Below are 21,754 nucleotides of genomic sequence, written 5' to 3' on the forward strand. Positions count from 1 at the left end.
ATTAAGAAAGATGGATTAGGATTACATCTGACAGGAAGCTGGTAAAGATTTTGTTCGTATTTCACATGCTCCTTAGAAGCTCTGTGGTCATTAATTGTGGATCTTATATGGCTTCAGCTGTTTTCCAGTTTTGCAAACAAGAGTTTGCCCCTTCACTTGGTATAATAGTTGTGTCATTCATTACATTAATTTTTGTTGCATGGGCTTCATTCTATCATGTAAATGAGCAGAAGTTTTCCACCTCCTCCATTTTTGAGAATCTCTCCCCACCCCTTCTTTCCCTGCCTCTCTGTCTCTGTGTCTGTGTCTCTCTGTCTTTGTCTCCTTACTGTGGCATATTCTGCTGTATCTTTCTTGCAACCCATTGTCTTAGGATTGCCTGTGTTACTGAGAAGTTAAGCGACTTACCCAATGTTTCATTGTCAGTATGTTTTCTTCCAATCTTAGCTCAAACATCACCTCCCACCCGAGATTTTCCTTGATTACCCCCAGCTCCTAGTTCCTCCACCCTGTACTGATTTTGTATAAATTTTATTTATTCTTACATGTATATATGTACATACTCTCTCCCTAAAAAGAGTGTAATGTTTTTGAGAGCAGGAGTTTTTGTTTTGTTTTTCGTTTTTCGCTTATTCTTAACACACAGTGCAATGTTTAGTAAATAGTAATTGTTGCTGATTAATTAATATGTCAGAGATGGGGATTGATCCTCCAGTCTTCCTGACTTCAAGGTCTGCCCTCTATCTATTGTTCTATGCTATCTTTTAAAAACTCTAATAGGATTACCAATTTAGAGAGGATAGGAATATGAAAAATCATCTGATCTAACAAATATATTTTGTAGGTGAGGAACCAGAAGTATAGAAAGCTCAAGTGGTTTACTTAAGGTTATACAGACAGAACCAGGTTTTGGCCCCAGGTTGGTTGATGCCAGCCCTATTGAATATTTTTCCTACTCTCCCATAATCGGAATGATAGAGAAACTCAAGTTGCATTTGAGTGGGATTGAGACCACCTACCCAAATAAAAATTCAGAGGTTTCTCTAGGTAGAAACAGAAGTTTTATTTAGCAAGTCTCATGCAAGAATTGGGCATCACCTACCCAGGGCGGACTGGTGTAGGGGAGGCAAGATACAGGTAGCAAGCAAGCAGTTGTATACCCCTAGATAAACAATTCTAAGAAAACCCCACCCTCCCACCTTTTAACCTGAATGTCTCTATCCCCACTGGTTGAGGTAAGAGACCTTACATTCTACCCAGAAAGTAAGAGATACATTTTACCCAAAACAAGCTTGGAAGCTAGAAGATTGCCTTATTTGGCAAAGATAAGGCTGGTTACAAAACAAGGGAGGGGGTGGGCAACAGATGTATGACCCGATCACATGATTTACAGGAAAACAAAATTTAGGCCTGGCTAATGCTAAAGCCTTAACTAAATTTTGGGGCATAGCTTCCATTTCATATGAGAAACTTTCAGTTGTCCCACACGCATTAGAGATGCAGAATGCTGACCCAAGGTAAGAGAATTCTCTTTGAAAAGGGAAGAATTATAGTGAGGCAACTAAACTGGTTGGGATCTGCGTCCCTCAAGGAGATGAGAGGGATTCGATATCTCCAGCTTTGTTCGCATTCCTGGCTAATCCAGACACTCTGAGGAACCACTTCCAGGCCCTCCCAGCGAGTTCACTTGCCCCTATTCCTTTCCTCTTTGTTTTCCATCCCTCTCGAAGTTATGCTGTAACAGTATTTGTCATAAGCACAGATCAGCAAAAGCAAGACGATGTATCAAAATGTAGCTGTGAACAAGTGTTTTTTTTTTTGCAAAAGAATGCAAATAAGGTTCCCTCAAAAAGTCCTCCCTAGTCCAGGTTTTAAAAGGTTGCTTTACACATCTATTGTGGGGTTATCTGTACTTCCATTTTGACATGGGCTGTTGGAATACCACCTCAAGTGGCAATGGAGAGTTTTGAAATGGGTCCAAGATGCCCCTGAAATCCTCCTTTTCAACTGTTACACATAAAGAATTCTGAGGAGAAAATCCCTTGTGATGCCCTTGGTAAGTTATGGTGAAAGGTCTTCCTGTCTCACATCTAGAATGTAGGCAGTAATATCAATAGATGCAGGCAGTAATTGAATAAAATAAACGATTGTTGCAGAGTTTTGCATTGGTTTGATGCCTTTTAGCCATACATGTTCACACACAGTACAGTAACACATTACCTTTCCCAAGTTCAGCTACTGGTGAAACTTACTTATCTGGAGTATAGCCTCAAAGTAAAGCTCCTGTGCTTATTCATAGAACACAGCCTCCTCTATTAGCTCTTACTAAGAGGTCGCTTTAATTTTACACCCAGTTCTAACTAGCTTCGTTATCTTGTTTCTAAATCTAAAACAGAAAGTAACAAATTGGAAAGAGGAATAGGGCCTGCTTCAGGCAGACATACTGTGAGTGGCAAGGAGGGACAGCTGACTATTCAACAAATGCTTATTAATTGCCTAAAATATACAATGCTCTCTGTGCACAAGAAGATAGAAAGATGAATAACACACGGTCCCTCCTATGAAAAGCTTATAAGTCTGATAGAATAAGGGGAAGGAAGAAAAACTTTAAGGAAAAAAAAGCTGACACAAAACCTCAAAGCACGGCAGTCTGGAGCCATTTACCATAAAGGCAATATTCTCAGGCACCTTTATAACCCCTCAGGGCATCACTTTGTCACAAAATAGTCAACTAATTAATCATCATAATGATGTCTCTGGGGATAGGTTAGATCATGTTCAGTCATACTGTTTGAGAAAGAAGAGAAGTACATGATGCATTTAAGACTGATTTCCATCCCAATTGATTTAATTTTTTTTTAATTCAAATTTTTTTTTTCTCAAAAAAGGAACACTTATCTACTAGAAAACTCAGCTCTCCAGAATGACTCATCCCCTGAGGGGTCCAGATGGCTGAAATTTTTATCATATCTGGGTGAAATCTGACACACATTTTAAGGAGGAAACAGATTTTGCTTTGTAAGTAAAATGGATTTGGCTTACTTGTAGGACCGTTTACTAGCCTAGGAAAGAAAGCTGTGGGTATTGGCCCTTAAAATACCTTTCAATTTAAGAGAAATAGCTAATTCAGTGATGGAGGAAGGGAATATTATTATTTACTCTTATGACAGACCTCCAGTATTGAGTTAGAATTCCCCAATAATTTTGCAATGAGCCTTAACTAATAAGACATTATTTAAATATATAGCAGAAAATTTAAGTTGATCACACAGTGATTTTTTTAAAAAGTAATTTTCTATAGTTATTATTATAAAAGTTTACAGTTTTCATAGCCTGTGCTCTTACTGTTGATTAAATTCATGTTTTAAATATATTAATATTTAATATATTACCATTATAGTTATAGATCAATACTGTAATAAGTGCATACCTCTAACAATTAAAATTCAGACGTTCCAACTCTCTTCACCAGTGTGGCATGGTGAAAAGGACACTGCCTTTGAAACAGAAAACCTGAGTTCAAATCTCATCTGTGATGTTTACTATCCATGTGACCTTGGGCAAAGTAGTTAAATTGCTTGAACCTTAATGAAGAGGTTGGACTGGATTTTCTCTGAAATTCCTTCCAGTTTTAGAGTTATGATCCATTTGAAAAAGTCAAACATGGGGTCAAGAATTTATGTTTATACAAAGTTTTGCTTGTTTGTTGAAAAATTATATATAAAAAAACAAACAAAAAACCTCCCCAAAGAGCTTATCTCTTCAAATGAATACACCATTAAAGTAAATTTAGTGATTTAAAAACAATTACAATTTATCTCATGTACAGTAGCTACCCAACATTCCTTAGAATAGAGATGTAGCCCACCCCCTACCCTCTAACTTCCAAATAGTTGGAAAGATTATTGTCACTATCTATTGCCTATAAAACAAGCAAGCACCTGATTCATTGCTTTATCTACAATTAACCTAAAAATAAAAGGGAAAAAAATCAGCAGACCTTGAATTATAATGATATATCATTAGAATAAAACAATTCAGACCTGTACAATGCCCTACTTTGTTCTGAATATCATTTATTTTGTAGGTTAACTATGTAAATGGTGTAACTATATCACCTGATCACAGTTGGATCTTGTCCATTGAAAACATCCCCATATGTTTTCCTTCTTTATAAAAATTCTGCTCTTCAGTCTGCTTCTTTTGCTTCATTATGGCTATTCACCGCAAGTGCTTTTTGTTTTCCTTGGCTGTCATGATCCATGCTGTTACCAAATGTCCAACTGGAGGAGACCTTTAGATTAGAAACTTGAAGAGTACCCAGTATTTGCCTCTGCCTAAGAGATCTGGGTCTAGTTTTTATTGGATTCTATTCTTTAATCATAAAATATCTTCTGAAAAATGATTAGTTGAAAATTAAAATTTGCACCTGGTGAAGGTAATTTTTTTTCTTCAAAGAAAAAACATCCCTTTTACTCTTCCTTAGTCAGTGCTCCACTTTCAAAAGTTTTATGGGAATAAGATCACAAAGTATCAGTCAGTGAATAAGAAACTTTAATAACTAAGACTATGGCGTCCTTTACAATAGAAGAATAAAACACATGGTCTGGGCCACATGGAGCCCAACACTCCTGAGAGCAACTAGAACCAAATTAAAATGTAATCAGAAAATATTTAAAACAACAAGTAAAAATACAATAGAACATACATAATGTTAATATGTAGTTTTCTAAGTCAATATGCTATATCCAGTGATCCTTATGTAGGGTTTATGGCCTTCTTTTCTATTTGAGTTTGATATATTTTTGATATTGCTATATGATAGCAAACTCATTATGGAAGAATTTGTTTGGTTTTATTTTATTTTGGCATGTATTACATAGGCAGCTTTTGGATAACATACTGTCCGTGTGCATTATATACATGTCACTCTTAATATTCTTTCAAATCTTTTACTTTAATTGCTAAAACTGTGTCCCTTAGCTATTCTTTATGATGCTAATGTTTAATAAGAAAGGTCATCTTCTTAATTGATTTCCAAAACATTATTAAAGAAATCCTTATTTCTTCAATTTTTTTTTATTTAACAAAAATCTGTTTTTTCTCTTACCTCTTCCAAACCACAAAACCAAAACCAAATCCAAACTGAAACAGAACAGGAAAACCCTGATAAACAAAACAAATTTCCCTATTGGCCATGTACCAAAAAAAAAGTCTCATTTGTTATCATGAGTCAAACACAATTCTGTTTGGAGGTGGGGAGCATTCTGTATTATCCTTCCTCTGGAATCATGGCTGGTCATTGCAATATGTGACTTTTAAATTAATTTTAAAAATCTTCCTATTCAACTAAAATAAAAGATTTATCAATGTGTATTGTTTTGACATTACAAACATTTACAGATTATTCTCACTTTGTGGTAGGCCCCTTATAACAAAGTAAAACTGTTATGTAAAACTAATAATACAATGACATCTGAAATTGAATGCAACATTTCACATCAGTAATTCTATTTTTTAAAAAAATCAGCTGAAGTCTTTTTTCTCTCCTTCCCAACCTCTACTCCACTAAGAAAAAGGAAAAAAGAAAAAACACATTTCTAGTAACAAATATACATTGTTAAGTAAAACAAATTCCCTCAGTGATTGTATACAGAAACACATATGTCTCATTCTGTAGCTTAAATCCAAAACCTCTCTATTTTGCATAGCATGTTTTATCATTGGTCTTCTGGAATCATTAATATTTATTGTATAGATCTTAGTTCTTATAGTTTTCAAAGTTGTTTGTTTTGACAGTGTTATTTTGTATTGTCCTGGTTCTGTTCATTTAATTCTTCCAGGTTCTGTTCATTTAATTCTTCTATTTTAAAAAGTCTTCAAAATTGTTCATTTTTATAATAGATATATTACATTATAAATTTTTCTTCTGGTTCTGCTCATTTTACTTTGCTTCAATACATATAAATCAAACAATTAATAAACATTTATTAAGCATCTACTATGTTCCAGGCACTGGGCTAAGCACTGGGGATACAAAATTTGGCAAATTAGCACTCCAGTAGCTAACAATCTATTAGAGGAGGCTACATGCAAGCAAATGTATACAAAGCAAGTTATATACAGGAAAAGTAGGAAATAATTAAGAGAGAGAAGACACTAGAAGTAAGAGGCATTGGGGCAGGCTTCCAGTAGAAGATGGGATTTTAGTTGGAACTTAAAGAAAGCCAGGGTGGAATCACTAGGTAGAAGTGAGGAGAGAGTGTTCCAGGCTTATGGAACAGTTAGAGAAAATGCCTAAAGCTAAAAGATAGAATGCATTGTTTGTGGAAAAATCGTGAAGCCAGTATCACTGGATTGAAGAGTACTTGTAAGGGAGAAAGGTGTAAGAAGATTGTAATGGTAGGAAACAGCTAGATTATGAAGGGCTTTGAATGACAAAGAGGATTTTGTTTTTGACCCTGGAGGTGACACTGGAGGAGGACATTGGAGTTTGTTGATTAGGGTGGTGACATGATTGGGCCTGAGGTTTAGGAAATCATTTTAGTGTCTGAATGGAGGATGGACTGGAATGGTGAGAGACTTGAAGCAGGCAGATACACCAGCAGGCTATTGCAGGAACACCAAAGACAATTAAGAAGGTCAGTGGGAAAAGTCTGTTTCTGTGATGAGAGAGGAACTAGGTCTTAGAGCCAGTTCCATAGTGCAGAGCGTGGAAGCGCTGCCTTGGGGCGGTGGCTGCCTCCTGAGCTCCTGGCCCACAGACTGAGGGGGAATCGAGTGGCTGATCAGAGGGGGATTGCAGGGATCTCTTTGCCAGTGCTGAGGCAGGAATCTCTTGCTTTGCCCGTGCTTGGATCTGGGTCACAGTTCTGGGTGGTGGTCCTTGGTCAAGGAGGAGCACTGGCATGGTGAAGCTTGTAGCAGCTGTGAAAAGGAAATCCTCCACACAGTTCCAAGACAGAAAAGAGAGCTTGTGGTCACTTATAGACCAGAGCACAGGCCAGGAAAGGAGTAAACATCTTGCCCTTGATCATACCACCTAAGAAGAACTGAAAATTTACAGGTCCCTGGAAGTATCTCTGAAAACAGTTGCACAAAACCCCCTGAAGCTTGGGACACTACATTCTCCACACTGGAAGCAGACCCCTACTTTAACAAAGAGTTTATAACTCAAGTAATTGTCTCGGATCATAAGCAAACTGTGCAAAAAAGTCAGATTATAGAATCTTTCTTTGGTGACAAAGAAGATCAAAACATACAACCAGAATACAACGAAGTCAAAGCTCCTACATCCAGAGCCTCCAAGAAAAATATGAATTGGTCTCAGGCCATGGAAGAGCTCAAAAAGGCTTTTGAGAAGCAAGTAAGAGAAGTAAAAGAAAAACTGGGAAGAGAAATGAGAGTGATGCAAGAAAATCATGAAAAACAAGTCAACAGCTTGCTAAAGGAGAACCAAAAAAAAATACTGAAGAAAATAACACCTTAAAAAATAGACTATCCCAAATGGCAAAAGAGGTTCAAAAAGCCAATGAGGAAAAGAATGCCTTCAAAAGCAGAAGTGGCCAAATGGAAAAGGAAGTCCAAAAGCTCACTGAAGAAAATACTTCCTTAAAAATTAGAATGGAGCAATTGGAGGATAGTGACTTTATGAGAAATCAAGACACTATAAAACAAAACCAAAAGAATGAAAAAATAGAAGACAATGTGAAATATCTCATTGGAAAAACAACTGACCTGGAAAATAGATCTAGGAGAGATAATTTAAAAATTATTGGACTATCTGAAAGCCATGATCAAAAAAAGAGCCTAGACATCATCTTTCAAGAAATTATCAAGAAAAACTGCCCTGAGATTCTAGAAACAGAGGGGAAAATAGAAATTGAAAGAATCCACCAATCACCTCCTGAAAGACATCCCCAAAGGAAAACTTCTAGGAATATTGTAACCAAATTCCAGAGTTCCCAGGTCAAAGAGAAAATATTGCAAGCAGCCAGAAAGAAACAGTTTAAGTATTGTGGAAACACAATCAGGATAACCCAAGATTTAGCAGATTCCACATTAGGAGACAATAGGGCTTGGAATATGATATTCCGGAGGGCAAAGAAGATAGGATTACAACCAAGAATCAACTACCCAGCAAAACTGAGTACAGTTCTTCAGGGGGAAAATGGAAATTCAGTGAAATAGAGGACTTGCAAGCATTCTTGATGAAAAGACCAGAGCTGAATGGAAAATTTGACTTTCAAATACAAGACTTAAGAGAAACATGAAGAGGTAAACAGGACAGAAAAATCACAAGGGACTTATTAAGATTGAACTGTTTACATTTCTACATGGAAAGATGATATTTGTAACTCATGAGACCTTTGTTAGTATTAGGGTAGTTGGAAGGGAAAGTGATGTGGATGGATAGATAGATAGATAGATAGATAGATAGATAGATAGATAGATAGATAGATAGATAGATAGATAGAAGGCACAGCATGAGTTGAAGATGATTAGATGCTATCTGGAGAATAAAATTAAGGGTGAAAGAGGATTATACTGGGAGAAGGGGAAAGGGAGAGGTAGAATGGGGTAAATTATCTCACATAAAACAGACAAGAAAAGGCTTTTACAGTGGAGAGGAAGTAGGGGAAGATGGAAGGGAATGAGTAAATCTTATTCTCATTGGATTTGGCTTAAGGAAGGAATAACACACACACTAAATTGGGTATGGAAAGCTATCTTACCCTACAGGAAAATAGGAGGGAAGGGGATAGAGAGGAAAAGAAAAGAGAAGAGTAAAAGATAAATTAAGAGAAAATAGGAGAAAAAATGAGGGAACTTATTAAAGTACAAAATTAGGTTGCATAAGTAGGACTCTATGTAGACATGGAAGGAGTAGGAAGAGTAGGCCTCACTTTGAACCTAACTTTCATCCAAACTGCTCAAAAGAAGAAAGAATATACACACACACAGTGTTTGGTATAGAAATATATTCAGTTCGACAGGGATATAGATAGGAACAGGAAGAGGGGAAAGGAGAATATAAGAGGAAGCCTAGCTTCAGGGAAGAATTAGTCATAAACAAAGCATACCTTGAATTTAGATATGAGATAATACAGAAAAAGTTAGAAGGAAAAAAGATAACAATTTAAAATAAACAGTGAGAAATAAGTACAGAGAAGAAAAAAGTATAAGAGAATATAAAAGAAAGAAATAATCAATTATTCAAAAAACACAAACCCCCAGCTATTGGAATAAGGACTCACTATTTGACCAAGACTGCTGGGAAAATTAGTCTTCTTAATTTCTAAAGTGGGATATGTTGGTAGGGGAATGAGGAGAGGAGAACAGCATAGCTCCTTATAGGTTCAATGAGCTTTATCGTATCAAATTCACATATCTTTTTGAGAACTTTAAATTAAATATTAACAGTCAAAAATGAAGTCTGGTCTGATTATCACAGCACAGAGGAGCCCTAAATTGGGTTGCGACATTGAGGCTCCCCAGCTACTCTGCTGGAGATAGTGGACTGTGAATGGAGGCAATGTGGTTTGTCTTTAGAGGGTGGTAAGGTTGCAGCTTCATTTTCCTCTGACATCTCTTGTTGGCTGATTAATAGGCTGATGCTAATTTAGGTCTCAGAAGGCTGGGAAATGCCATGAAAGGATTGGGAGGGAAATGGAAGGGGCAAGGGAAATAACAGAGTATGGGATGTCTCTGAATTTGGGCCTCTGGACACCCTGAGCATATCTTCAAGTCCTTACCCGCTGGTAAAATTAGAAGGAAACCGCCAAAGCCTTAAACAATTAATTTCCACAACAGTACAATCGAAATTGACATTCTTAAGTAGCTCAGTGTTGACCTGTTTAGACAATATGCCTTATCCTCAGGAGAGTAGTTTTGGTAGATCATGTTTCAGTTAGCTAATTAATATCAAAAGCAGTGTGGAATTGACTAACAGGTAATTTAATCAAGAGATAATTAAAACTATTGAAATTTATAAATTATTATTTAATTAATATTAGTTAATATTATAATTTTCAAAGTCTGAATTATGCTGATTAAAGGGTTCTCTCATAAATACCAGTGAAAATTAATTACAAATTAATATAATCTGCTGAAACATTCTCTTAATGGACTTCCAGCTATTCTTGACTTTTGCAATAAATAAACATTAGACCCCATACGGCATCACATCTTCCTGAAGGTGATATGTAATCTGGAAATGTGCACATTATTAACTGATTGAATTTCTAAGAAAATCTACAAATTTAATAGCAAAGGACTCATTTCACTGTTGGGGTAGGGAAGGGGGGGGAGAATGCAGTGAGAGTAGTAATGGAAAGAAACCTCTGAGGAAGCTCAACTACAGAGCTTCTTCAGTTGGACTCCACAGTTTAGCTAAATCGAATCCATCCCTAATCTGCTTTAGTGAAGCTCCCAGAAAATATCAAGGGGGAGGAAAGGGTTCTGATATGGAATTTAGCCCTAGGCCTTTTGCTTCTTCCTGCTCCCTACTACAAACCCTGGCCATATATGGATTATTAGTAATGATGTGAAAAGTTTCAGCTGAATCTTTGGATGGTTGGGGAGTCTTCTGAAATCAGTTGCATTAGGATAGATCCTGTCACAGCGTTAACTGTCTGTAAAACAGCTTTACTATCTTTGTAGTAATTACAGAAATAGAATGGGGGTGTGTGTGTGTGTGTGTGTGTGTGTATGTGTGTGTGTGTGTGTTAGAGAGAGAGAAACAGAGAGACAGATAGAAGACAGAGGAGACAGAACAGAGACAGAGAGAAGACGAAAAAAAAACCCATAGAGATAGACTGACAGACACAGATATAGATACTGAAGGATACAAGGAGAGACAGAGACAAAGACAGATACTAATAGATACAGAGACACAGAGAAAAAGAGGTAGAGACAGAGAGAGAAAAATGCAGAGAAAGGAAGAGAAAGAGAGAGGCGAGCAGATTAAGGAATTTCCCCTTTTCCAGGGAACAAAGGAAAAAGAACTCAGGAGATCCATAGGAAGATTTTCTGCTTCAAGTATGAGGGGATTGGCAGGGTCCAAACAGGATTGTAGAGACCAGTTGTTTTAGTTTCTTCCAACAACAGCGAATTAATGGACTAAGAAAGAAGAAAGAGCAACTAAAGGCTATGTCCAGGAACACCTTTCAATCCCCAGATTTGTGCTGTTAATATTTTGTCACATTAAATGACTCATAGGGAATGTCATGCTTTTGTTTTTACCTTTTACTGTACAGCTACTAGCACCCTGTATTTGCCTCATAAATATAAAATGACTTCTCTGTCCATATTTATGAGACAGTTAAATGTTGAGTAGTATGTTACCTCACCCAGGGCTACACATATATAGAAGCCAGAACCAAAGTACAGATGCACCAAAATCATGCTTACAGCTGGTTTGGGTTTCCCTTTAAATTTCGGGGATTGATCTAAGCTTAAAAGCTCAACAAAGAGGCATCTTGATGTTCTGTCAGTGGCAGGGAGCATGGGCTGTTGTAGCATTCCTTTGCCAAACCCTTCCTTCCAGTTCCTGGCTTTTTCAACAGGTTGAGAACAGAGTCAAAGGCCATGTTCTTCATTTTGTGTTGCCTATTTGTGATGTATTATCAAAAATAATTTTTAAAAAGCATTAATTGGAGTATTTTTAAGTAGCTAATGAGGGAAAATCTTGTTTCTGAAAAATGGAATCCCAGCTGTAGTAGTAGATAAGACTAACATTCAGTTCTTAGAAAGAGGCAATCAATGCTGAATGCATCAGGTGAGTTCATTCCTCTCACTCTGCTTTAATAGCTTATAAAGAAGATTGATTAAGTTCTTGTCTGATAGATCAATAGTGGAATGAAACTAAGCTTCCCTCTTTCCTTCCTTTAAGCATGAGTTTCCCACAAACTTAAGAGGGAAGCAGTAGAAATATCAGTATAACCTTTCCTCGAATTATAATTAAAAAACAACCACCATGAGTAGGCACATTATATTTATATTTGAGAAAATTACATAGATAGCCCCTCTCCCTGGCTGACAAGGCAAAGCTGAATAATGACAATATCTGAGGGTTAGGGAAATATCATGTGATTTTATTTTTGGCATTTCAGATCCCATATAGTCTATTTTCAAATGCTTTCCTTTACAGGTTTTCCAATGGGATAAGGTTTTATGTGTTTACCCTTTTGATTTTATAAGGTATGTTGTTTATTTTAGAGGCAGCATGGAGTAGTGCCTAGAAACCAGCCTTTGAGTCAGGAAGACCTGGGTTCATGTCTTGTCTGTGTCGTCTGCTTACAGTGTGAGCCGTGGTAGATCACTAAACTGTGATCCTGGGCAAATCTCTTAACCTTTCTGGACCTCAGTTTCCTCATCTGTATAAAAAAGAGATTGGGCCAGATGGCCTCTAGGATCTCTTCAAACTCTAAATTTATCATCCACTCAGTGCCCTCAGGCAACTCTCTAATACTATAATTTACAAAAGAGCTGCCAATCTGCACTGATGGATGGACTTTCCACACAAATGTAAGCTAATTAAATATTTACTTATTTAATTCACATACATGTTCAGTGTTGGTTGGTTTAGATCATCCACTATCCCCATCAGTGTTTTTTAACTGTAAGTTATAAAGAGCGAGTCACGTCTTTGACTTTTATTGAAGGGTACCTAGCAATGCATAGGTTTTCCTATTTAATTCTTCTATAGAATTAACTTTCAAACAATGATGAAATGTCATGAATTTATAAAATAGAGAAGTAGATCTGCCCAGGGTGTTATCCATTCTATAAGAATAAGAGTCTTGTACTAGTCAGGAGCAGCTTGGATTTGAATCCCACTTCTGACACTTCCTGGCTGTGTGACCATGGGTATGTTACTAACTTACTCTCGTTTCGCTCATTTGTAAAGTGGGGATGACAATAATTGTAAACCTGACTCACTGGAACTTCATAAAGCCTACCTCATGTGAAGGACTTCATAAACCTTAAACGCTAAAGCTATGTCATTTTTAAATGTCAGTCCTTTGGGAAATGATATTCATTCTCAAACCAATGGGGAATCATCCACATATAAATGAACTCCATCACAGCAACCTGACATCAACTGTTTTTACTCTATTTAAAACTTATCAGGAACATGAGAAATTGTGGAGAGAAGGAAAAAAAATAGGAAATCTAAATACCGATGACCTTTGCCACTAATTGCTGTGTAACTGGAGTGAATTACTATTCTTTAGTAAGTAGTGATGAGAATCTTAAAGGTTAATGAAGGTTGGTAAGAGGGTAGTATACAAGATCATGTATACTTGAACAACTTATCCTCACTCTATTTCCTATTTTACAATAAAAAAAAATTAGGAAAATGGGATGGGAAGTGTTGAGAGGAGAGATAAATTACACGAGTAATTATAGTATTGTGCTGGTTATGGGTATCATAGGGGAGAAAAACACCCTGTCATAAAGAAGAAATAAAAACACTGGTACATGAATATGGTAGCAGACAAAATTCTGGTTTTACTAAGAATAGTGTGGAGTTGAAAGTGCGTGGCTAGGTCAAAGTGGCTTCTCTATATCTGGGAACAACTTCTTGAATATAAAGGGTAAAACAGAACTGAACACATCTTAGTACAAGGAATATGAACTAAGTTGTGCAAAAGCTTTGCAAACAGGGATCACTCCAGGATTAAAAGTGATAGGAACAGCAGGGACTTGCTGTGTAGGTGAAGTTGCTCCTTTCCTATAGTTCTTGAGTTTCTTTTTGTACATGTTATTCGTGTCCCTTGATTCCTTTTTCGCCCACACTGAATTTCATACCAGAATAATAATGCATTTCAGGCATAGAGTTTCTTAGTTTGCCAGACATGGGCATGGAGTGAGAGTCAGGAGGTCTGCTTTCTGTTCCTGCTTCTGCCCTTGCTTTTCTTTAAGACCTTAGACAAGACACTTGACCTCACTTATTAAATGGCAATACATATTCCTCACTGGTGCAGTTTAAAAAGCATTAAGGGATTTGAGCCCTGCAGAGAGAATTATTTGAAATGCAAAGTATTGTAATTTTTTCCTCATCTAAAAGCATTTCTGAAGAAAACAACAACTTTAAATATGCTCTTCATAGTAACTGGTTACAGTTAGGAAAAACGAATTTCTGTATTGATCAACAAAGGACTTTCTTCAGTGCCATCATAGAACACTTCCAATTTCATTCTATTTCATTCTTATTGATTTTCATTGCTAATGTGAAATATATGGCAGTAAGGATAGGGACCAGTCCTGTGATTTCACTGATAGAGATTACAGGATGAGGAAACTTGTCTACCCATGCAGATCAACACCTGCTTTCTAACTTATATCATAGAGTGCTGGTTACACAGAGGTATGCTTGCATACAGAAGTTAGAAACACTTGCCAAGAGTCACACAACCAAGATGTATCAGAAGTGGGACTTGGACTCTGGTCTTCCTGGTTCCACGGCCAGCTCTCTGCTTACTATGCCGTGGTTGAAATTTTATGTGAAAATCTTTTTTTCTTAAAAATTCTTATTGATATCTCCATCTCCATTTCCCAATACATCCTTCCCCTCTCCCCAACCAAGAAAACCCTACCCTATTGCTGTTGTTCAGTCGTTTCAGTCATATCCAACTCTTTGTGAACCTATTTTGAGTTTTCTTGGCAAAGTTACTAGAATGGTTTTCCATTTGCTTCTCTAGCTCACTTTACAGATGAGGCAACTGAGACAGAGTTAAGTGACTTGCCCAGGGTCACATAACTAGTAAGTGTCTGAGGCCAGATACATAGGACAAAAATTGAAAAAAAAAATCAGGCAAAGCCATTAAATATATTAACCAACTCTAAAGATATGTCATTTCATGCTGATAGCTTCTTACTTCTGCAAAGAAGGGAAGCAGGCACATTCTCTTATCTTTTCTTCAGGGCTAAGCTTGATCACATAATTGGACTAGATGGCTTCTTAAGTCCCTCCCACCTTAAATTCAAGCCACTCAAATACTTAAATAGATCCATGCTTCCAACAATGAGCATAATCTCTTCAACAATTCAGATTGCAAAACATTCATGCCTACTCTTAATACCTATTAAAACCTCACAATACCAATCAACATAAGCCTATGCATCTCATAAAATGCTGGCACTGAAGAATATACCTCTGACTAATGGTTTAAGTTATATGGGGGGGGGTGCAACAATAGATTGGTTAGATGAAACAAAAACTCCAGCTGTGATCAATGATCAAAATTTTAATTTTGCATTATTTTCTACTTTGTTAATCATATATACCTGTAGACAGAGGTAAAGTTTAATAAAATGACTGGGAATTTGTCCTTTGAAACTAGGCTTTCTTTCCTACTTTAATTTCTTTGTGTTTTATGGCTTTATGTATCTTAATCTCACCCTAAGAAATAATTGACAATATAATAAAAATTTGTGTGCCCATTTACATTAATGACTTTTGTTAAAAAAAATTCATTTGATAAAACAAAATTTAAAGTACAAAGCAAACATTTTTGGAGTAATTATTGCATTGATGAGAAGTTGAAAATAACCAAGTCAAAATACCTACATGATAAAAATAGATGTTTATGGATGGGAAAGTCTTAACAAATGGGTGTACATGAACATAATGGAATATCATTGTGCTGTATTCAATGACAAAAATGAAGAGTACTGAGAAACATAGGAAAACTTGTAAAACCTGAAGCAAAATGAAGTAAGCAGAACCAGAAAAACAGTGTACATAAAATACGATAAGGGCAATGGAAAAAATAACAATAACAAAATTGCACCTGAGACCTAGAGAAGGGGAGGAGAAAGAAAGCAAGGAAATGGGAGAGTTGGAAAGTTATCTAGTTCTGACAGTGGCACAATATAGTATTTGATCACTAATTAAAATTAAAAAACAAAAAAGCCTTTGCAAACATGAAACACATATAATGCTGTATCAGTGTTTAAAAGAGAAGACTTCAAGAGCCCCTCTTTCATGCTAAAGGAATCTTGTATCTTTGGTCCCATTCCAAAACATATGGGAGAAATAGGTTTTCAATTTTAGTCATGAAAAAGTCAAATACATCCAAAAATTTTCAAAGGAGAGTTTTCCCATCATATACAATATGCATGTATTTTTCTGTTCTTCAAACAAAAAAAAGCTGTGATTTGTGGGTAACTTTTAAAATATCTTGACTTTCTTAGATATAAGTTGCATTAGGAAAAGACATGTAATAATTGTGTAGATGTTCACCTCTAGTCATTGAAGGGAAGAGGCCTAACAGTTTACCCCAGTAAATCTACGGAGTTACTGAAGATGAGACTTTGTCCACTGCTAGATTTTTCATTTTCTTAAGAAAATTTATTTCTATTTGAAGTAGTGTAAAAATTCCACAGGACTTATCTGGGAAATGAGAAGATCATTTTAACATGACAGAATTTAAACTGTAGAAGCAAATCCTTGATTTCGGCTTTTTGGAGTAGAAGACTATATCATGGGGTAAAATTGGTCCTACTCTGAGGATTTAAAAAGACAAACCTCTATCAAGATGAGAAGAGAGACAGCTGTGAAAAAAGAAGAGAGGAATCTGAAGATGAAGCTCTGATATCCCTCTCTAGTTCTTCTCTCTCACTTTTGGCTGCTAGCATCAAATACAAATTATTTTGTCAGGATTTTTAGGCCCTCCATAATCCATTCCCAACCCACCTTATTTCCCCTTTGCTCACTGCTATAACTAGTGTTTTCTCTTTGCCCCTCTCCACTTCATCCTTTTGTTCAATAGCATTCCTGGAATGCTCTGTATGGCCTTCTTCACATAGTCAAATTCCTCATTATTCTTCAGAGTACAAATCAAATCTTTTGGTCACCAGGAAGCCCTGCCAGAGGACTCTAATACACAGTGAATTTTCTCTAATTTTTATTGACAGTCAATAAACATTTGTTAAATACTTAATAAATGATAGGAGATTATGAAGAAAGTCAAAAGACAGTCACTGCTCTGTAGAGTTTAGTACCTAGTTGTTCTTTGTTTCATATGTTAATTTTAAGTACCTATCTAGACTCTACACTACTCTTGAGGATAACCAGTCTAGATTTCCTTTAGGTTCTTGAGAGTTGTGGCCACTTGTAAATGCACAGTGATTTCTTACTGAACACTAATTCATGATGATGATGACAATGAAAGCTGAAAAGATTTCCCATTATCTCACTTGATTTCCCTCCCCCATCCCCAGCAAACTTGTGAAGTAGATGCTATTTTCCCCCCCAATTTTGTAGAAGTCTAAATTTGGAGTGATTGAGTGATCTGTCCAGGGTCCTACATCTTAGCAAGTATTAGAGATGAGATTCAAACCCAGGCTTCTCCTCACTCCAAGTTCAGTAGCTATTCCACTATATCCCACTTACCATGTGGATGGACTCAGCTCAATTTCCTGAATTAATAGTCATCTCTAGGTTCTCAAGTTTCTATACTTGTCCATTACTGTACAACTTCATGTTTTCTTTTATCCTATCTCTATTCCTATTGTAATGATAATACTGAACCTTAATCCTAAGGAAACATGAAATCCCATCAATAAAACCTTCCTTACTATTTTAATGAATACAATCCACACTGCCGTTAAGGATTTAGGTCCCTTGGAGAATTAACCTCTCTCTTTTCCACTATGGCAGCACTATCTATGAATCTTTCTGAGATACGCCTGCCCTGTCATCTCTACTACTGTTATGACCCAAAGGGCACTAAGTGCTAGGTATGGTACAACATTAATTATTCCCAGGAATCTGTTTCTAAGGTGGAATCCAAAGTTCAGGATTTAGAGGACATCATTTGCTTATGATATCTGGATGAATCAGTGCTATTCAATCAGGGAGCTTGCTCTTATCCATTATTTACTCTTTTTTCTCTTGGATTCAGACTCAGTTTCTTTCTCTTAAAACTTGATTCTCTAAATAGCTACATAGTGAATACATCTCTCTTCCCTTAGACTTCAAAAACTTGAATACATTTTCTAGTTACTTTTAATTGTATTGACTGACTCATCCTTAATAAATCTTAAGCAAATTAACAACCTCAACTCTTTGATTTATATTCTTCATCTTTGAAAAACTGATACTAAGTTTTATCTTTAGTGACCTTTGATGAAAATGCTTGAAGCCAAATAATGTTATCCCTAAATTCTTAGCTTAGTTACTATATAGATTGATACCTGTGAAATTACATGAACCAGGTTGGCTAACATATCAGGAATTAGTATAGTGGTTTGCACAAAAACCTCACTCAGTGAGGGTCTAATATTGAATGTAAGTCTTAGACTATTCATAGACCTTTGTCCTTTTTGTCTACAAACACATCCTACTCGGATATATCTGAAGAAAAGGTCTTCTGTTCTTCATTTCTTCTTGAAAAGGGGAAGAAAGTTAAAATTACAGATACTTCTAAATATAGGAGATTGATCAGGGAATTTTGGAGGTTGACATGATGCTTTTTCAGGATAGTGAAACATGGTTTGAGACTTTGAATATGTCTTTTTATATGCATTATAGCTGGCACATAATATGTGCTTAGTAAACATTTGATTGATTGATTGATATGGAGGGTCTGACTATTAACCTTTATCTTGACATCACTTGACAGGACATCCAGCAATTGAGAATGAGGCCATCTCATTTATATCATCAATTGGGAAAGAATTGATTGGTATGGACCTAGAGACTACCATTGCTAAGATAGAGGAGGACAGTGGTCAATTGATACCTAAATGGGCAGGGGCTGTGCTAATATGCAGATATCATCTCATAGGGATAAAAATATGTGCTCAAGTATCCAGTCCCAGTGCTCTTTGAATCGCTCCAGAAAGGCGGGGGGTGGGTGAGAGGAAGAGAGCTGATTCTGAAATTGACTCCTCTTTTCACAAGCCCAGCACAAAGAAGTGGGGGACTCTCACCCACAACAGCCCAAGCCAATCAGTTTGTCTTCAACTGTGAGACTTAAGATGTCTTCATCCTCTATGAGGTATTATTGGACATACTCCAGGGAGTATTCCCCAGTCTCTAAATGAGGTTCTTATAAGGCAACATTAAAACACAATCATATTTCCAAATACCACTTTGTAAACTCATTAAGTATAATCAAACCCTTGCATTATTCCCCACATATATAACTAGTAATAGACTTTTTTTTTGGAGGGGGCAGGGGGCTTGTAAGAAAAAAAAATTTACATAAGGTCTATCTTGTGTCAGGTACTATGCTAAGTCCTTTAAAAAATAAATATTATCTCATTTGATTCTCACAACAAACCTGGGATACAGGTGTTATTATTATTATTCCCATTTTACAGTTGAGGAAACTGAGGCAAATACAATTTAAGTGACTTGCCCAGGGTCACACAGCTAGTAAGTGTGTAAAGCTAGTTTTGAACTTGGGTCTTCCTAACTCCAGCATTCTATCCATTGCACCACCAGTTACCTGATGTCTAGAGAATAACCTTGAGTTTCATATCTCTCTTGTAGAACTCTTCATGATAGCATCTCACAAATCAAGAATATTTGATGAGTAAGTGACATGTCTTTGAAGTTATTGAGGAAGATGTAAGTTCCAATCCTACCTCAGAGACCAACTAGCTGGAAATCCCGGTCAAATTACTCAATGTCCTTCAGTTTTCTCATCTGTAAAATGGGAATAATAATAGCACCTACATCCTAGAGTTGTTGTGAGGATCAAATGAGATAATATAAAGTGCCTTGCAAACCTTAAAGTCCTATATAAATTCTAGTTATTAAGTGCCAACCAGGTGCTAGGTAGTATACCAAGCACTCTGGCTACAAATACACAGAATAAATCATTTTTTTTTTGTGACCACTTCAAATGTCCAGCAAATTTTCCTTCTGCCTGTGATTACCACACTGTTCCTCCATTAAGTTATCACACAGAAACTATTAAGATACGCTATTGTTATTTATTCTTTGCCTCCATTTCTTCACCTCTGTGAAACTGCATTACAACTAGGATATCTAAGCGGATTGTTATTAGACTAGCCATTACTCAAAATTCTACCCTTGTTGATATTACATTGTCCTTTGGTGTTGAGTTTGGCATAGAGAACAATAAATCTAAAGGTGTTAATCAAACAATTTCTATGATCAAGACAACCTGATAGGCAGTGAGGACCTTACACTTACTAGGAAGTATAAGATAAAGTTCCTGCCCTCAAGGAGCTTGCAATCTTAACTACCTAGGAAGATAAATATTTTCACACATCAAAAGTAAGCTAACAAGATGGAACTCCATAATTATAACTCCAAGGCAGTGTATGATGATGAAATCGATCTCTTCTTCAAGGGCAAAGTAACATGCCATATATATGTATGTATTTACCTATCTATATGTACATATATATATATATGTGTGTGCATGTGTCACACACACACACACACACACACACAACAGCGCTTAGTAAATGATCAGTAAATAATTGGTTGATTGGTAATGTGTTAAATGAGTGGTATAGATGATAAATCTTAGCTCTTTGGGAGAAGGAGGCTTCACTGTAAACTAAATGGTCAGAGAAGGATTCAAGTTGAAGATGGGATTTGAGCTAAATCTTTAAGAGTGGAAAACCTTTGGAAGGCAGAGAAGGTGGATGAAATCCAAGAGAGAATAGAATTAGCAGATACAGTGTGTTAGAATTATACAGCATTTAAGAAGTAGTAAGTTGACCAACCAATTTGACTGAAGGAAAAGGCTACTGTTGGAGATTTAAGGAAGACACATTTAGAAAGGTAGATAGGGACTAGGCTGGGGGTGGACTTTGGATTTTATCCTGTAAGCAATAAGGAGCCATTAGGGATTTTGAGCAGGGGAATGACATGATGAAAAGTGTATTTTGGGAAGATTCATCTGGCAGGGGTATTCATGGAGGATGAGAAGGAGGGGAGAGATTAGAGTCATGGAGACCAGATTGGATGAAGGCACAGATGGTATGCTTGTCAAATTTGCAGATGATGCAAAGCTTAGAGGGAAAGCTGACACATGAGATAACAGAGTCCAGATCCAAAAAGATCTTGACAGGCCAAAAAAGTGGACCAAACCTAATAAGATGAAACATGATTGAAATAGATGCAAACTTTTGTAACTGGGTTCAAAAAATCAACTTTATAAATATAGGACTAGGGAGAGGTGGTTCACAAAATAGCTACAGTGAAAAAGATCTGGTTTTTCAAAGGTTGCAAGCTTAATATGTGTCATCATTGTGATATAGCAATCAAAAAAGCTAATGCTTTCCTAGGCTGCTTAAAGATAAGTGTAATAACCATAATAAAGGAGGTCCTTGTTCTGCCAGGCCCCGGTCTGGCTACACGTGGAATGTTGAGTCCAATGCTAGATATAATATTTTCTAATAGATAAACAAGTACAATAACTTCCAGAAGAGGTTGATTGATCAGGTTCATAAGAGGACTATAGGAAAGCAAGTAATCATTAAACATTTATTAAGTGCCTACTATGTGCCAGGCATTGTACTAGGCATTAAGAATACAAATATAAGGGGCAGCTAGGTGGTGCAGTGGATAGAACACCGGCCCTGAAGTCAGGAAGACTTGAGTTCAAATCTGGCCTCCGACCAAACACTTGAGACTTACTAGCTGTGTGACGCTGGGCAAGTCACTTAACCCCAATTGCCTAAAAAAAAAAATACAAATGTAAAGAATTAAATGATACCTACTCTGAAGAAACTTACTAATATGAGATGTCTTACT

Source organism: Phascolarctos cinereus, unplaced genomic scaffold, assembly GCF_003287225.1.
Source record: "Phascolarctos cinereus isolate Bilbo 61053 unplaced genomic scaffold, phaCin_HiC Scaffold_2;HRSCAF=192, whole genome shotgun sequence".
In the NCBI taxonomy this organism is placed as follows: Eukaryota; Metazoa; Chordata; class Mammalia; order Diprotodontia; family Phascolarctidae; genus Phascolarctos; species Phascolarctos cinereus.